We start from the raw sequence: 3,436 nt of genomic DNA, 5'->3' as shown, positions 1-3,436 counted from the left end.
GCTATCTGAAATTGGAAAATTTAAGATTCATACCATTGTGTTGGAAACTACCTAAGCAGAATATAAAATTTTGATTAATTTGCGTTCAGCCTCTCTGTAGCAAAGAAAGTTGAGGACAGGCAGGTTGCTGTGTGGGTGGCAATTTAAAATGACATGCAACCAGAAACCCAAGTGGCCATTGTGCACAAGGTGTAGGTGGTCTGCAAAATGTTTCAACAATGTAGAAGAGGCAACGATGCAATGTATCAGTGTTCAATAGGTTCTTGGATGAAGGTTAAATCTCTTCCAGTAAGGGAAGGTGCCAGGGGCTGAGGAGGGGTGGATACTGTTGGGATGAGAGAATTGGCAATTCCTGAAGAGAGCAGTCCTAATGGAGTGTTTGATGGCTCTGGGCCTGTACTCACTGTAGTTTAGAAGAAAGAGGGTGGATCTCTTTGAAACCTCTTGAATATTTAAATGCCTAGATAGAGTGGAAGTGGAAAGGATGGTTTCTATAGTGGGTTGTCTAGGACCAGTGGGCAATGCCTCAGTTTAAAAGGATGTACTTTTAGAATGGAGATGAGAAGGAATTTCTTTAGCTGGAGGGTGGTGAATTTGTGGAATTCGTTGCCACTGACGTCTGTGGAGGTGAAGTCATTGTGTATACTTAAAGCGGAGGTTGATAGGTTCTTGTTTAGTAAGGGTGTCAAAGGGTATGGGGCAAAGGCAGGAAAATGGAGTTGAGAGGGATAATAAATCAGCCGTGACAAAATGGTGAGCAGAGTCGATGGGCCAAATGGCCTAATAATGCTCCTATGTCATGCTCCAGTCCCTGCACTTAAGGTGAGAGGGGCAAAGTTTAAAAGATATGTGGGACAATCAAAAAACACACACCCAGATGGGTGTACTAGATAGTGCCTCTAAATGAATATACAGAGAATGGAGGGATGAAGGGCCTGTTTCCAAATTACTTCATCCAATGACTCAATAACAATGTGCAAGCAGAAGAGATTAGTTTAATTGGGTGTTGTTAGCTTAATTAGTCCAACACAACATTGCATGCTGAAAGATCTGCTCTGGTGCTTTCCCGTTCTGTGTTTGAAATTATTTGGGATGCAGGGAGTTGGAGATAATTCATTAAGAAGTGCAACTGAGAATACCATCTGGTGGTGCTAAGCGGTAGCATAGCCATTGTGGTTTGTTTGCAAGCAGAGGTGGTGCTTTGATTTTATTCTGGGCCATTTCAGTGAGTAGAAGTATAGAACAAGAAAGATCTAAAAAGCCATTGTAGTTTACAAGGGATAGAAACGGAACTATTTATCTCAATAATTTTAGGAATCAGAAATATGTTCAGATTTGGTGTGATAATCAATACCCCACCAGCAACTTGCTTGAACACTGAATTTCAGTATAAAAATCAAATTCCAAGTGGGATACTTTCTACCATGGTTAAGCATAAACTCTTAACCACAAAATGTTCCCCACTTATTATTTATGAACCACATTAAAGTTTAATCCTTAGGCTGAAATCGATTTTGAAATTATATGATTTCTGTGTGATTAGCCCCTGACTCTACTCACTTTATACTTATGAGTATGAGGCTAAGTACGGCTCCAATGCCATATTTAAGTTTGCTGACGACATCACTGAATCAAAGGTGGCGACAAACCTGCAGATCGGAAGGAGATTGAGAATCTGGCTGAGTGGTGCCACAACAGCCTTTCATTCAATGTCAGCAAAACCAAAAAGCTGATTATTGACTACAGGAGGAGGAAACCAGAGGTCCTTAAGCCAGTCCTCGTCAAGGGACCAGAGGTGGAGAGGGTCAGCAACTTTAAATTCCTTGGTGTTATCATTTCAGAGGCTCCGTCTTGGGTCCAGTACGTAAGTGCCATTACAAAGAAAGCATGGCAGTGCCTCTAATTTCTGAGAAGTTTGTGAGGATTCAGTGTGTCATCTAAAACTTTAGCAAACTTCTATAAATGTGTAGTGGAGAGTATACTGACCGGTTGTGTCTTGGCCTGGTATGGAAACACCAACGCCTTTGAATGGAAAAGCCTACGAAATGCAGTGCATACAACCCAGTCCGTCATGGGTAAAGCCCTCCCTACGATTGAGCACATCCATAAGGAGTGCTGTCACAGGAAAGCAACATAAATTATCAAGGACCCCCACCATCCAGGCATCAGAAAGTTGGTACAGGAGCCTCAAGTCCCACATCACCAGATTCAGAAACAGTTACTGTATTACACTTTTCTACAATTATATTAGGCCTTGATGAGACCACAGCTGGAGTACTGTGTGCAGTTTTGCTCTCTTTGCCTAAGAATAAATATTTCTGCTGTAGAGGGAGTGCAACAAATATTCAGCGAACAATTCCCGGGATGATGGAACTGACATACAAGAAGGAATTATGTCAACTAAGCAAGTATTCAATCAGGTTTAAAAGAAAGGAAGGAGATCTCATTAAAACCTGTAAAATTCTGACAAGCTGGATTCAGAAAGTATATTTTCCTGACCCTACAGAGTCTAGAACAGGTGGTTGCAGTCTCAGGATATCAGGCAAGGTCACAGCTGGCTGGCAGCAGAATGCCAACATACTTCACCATAGGATATTAGCAATCTGGTAGTTTTGTGGTGCATATAAAAGAGGTGATAACTGGAAATGATCACGTTTTAGTTTATGGAATGGGAGGATAAACTGACAGAAATAAATTTACATGCATGTATTTTTGATAATAAATTTACTTTGACTTAGAAAGGGATTTGAGAGTCCTCGTGCAGGGTTAGTTTGCAGGGTGAGTCTGTGGTGAGGAAGGCAAATGCGATATTAGCATTCATTTCTAGAGGACTAAAATATAAAAGCAAGGATGTAACATTGAGGCTATGTCAGGCACTCACTGCAGTATTGTTAGCAGCTTGGGGCCATTATCTAAGAAAGGATGTGCTGATATTGGAAAGGGTTCAGACGAGGTTCACTGGAATGCTCCAGGAATGAAAGCGCTTACCATATGAGGATCAATTGATTTCTCTGGGCCTGTACTCACTGGAATTCAGGAGAATGGGGGGGGGCGGGGGGCGGTGAGATCTCACTGAAACCTATATAATGTTGAAAGGCCTCGGTAGAGTGGATGTTTCATAAGGTGGGGGAATCTAGGACCAGAGGGCATAGTTTCTGAACAGAGGGATGCCCACTTAGAACAGAAATGAGGAATGATGGTGGTGAATCTGTGGAATTCATTGCCACAGATAGCTGTGGAGGCCAAGTCATTGGGTATGGTTAAGGCAGAGGTTGATAGATACTTGATTCGTCAGGTCATGAAGGGTTACAGGGAGAAGGCAGGAGATTGTGGCTGCGAGGGAAATGGATCAGCCATGATCAGCAGACTCAGTGGGCCAAATAGGCCAATACTGCTCCTATATCTTATGATTATTGTATTATATTTTGCAAATATT

The sequence above is a fragment of the Mobula hypostoma genome, chromosome 11 (genome assembly GCF_963921235.1).
Source record: "Mobula hypostoma chromosome 11, sMobHyp1.1, whole genome shotgun sequence".
In the NCBI taxonomy this organism is placed as follows: Eukaryota; Metazoa; Chordata; class Chondrichthyes; order Myliobatiformes; family Myliobatidae; genus Mobula; species Mobula hypostoma.
The sequence above is the reverse complement of the archived record's forward strand: the minus strand, read 5'-3'. Positions refer to the sequence as shown.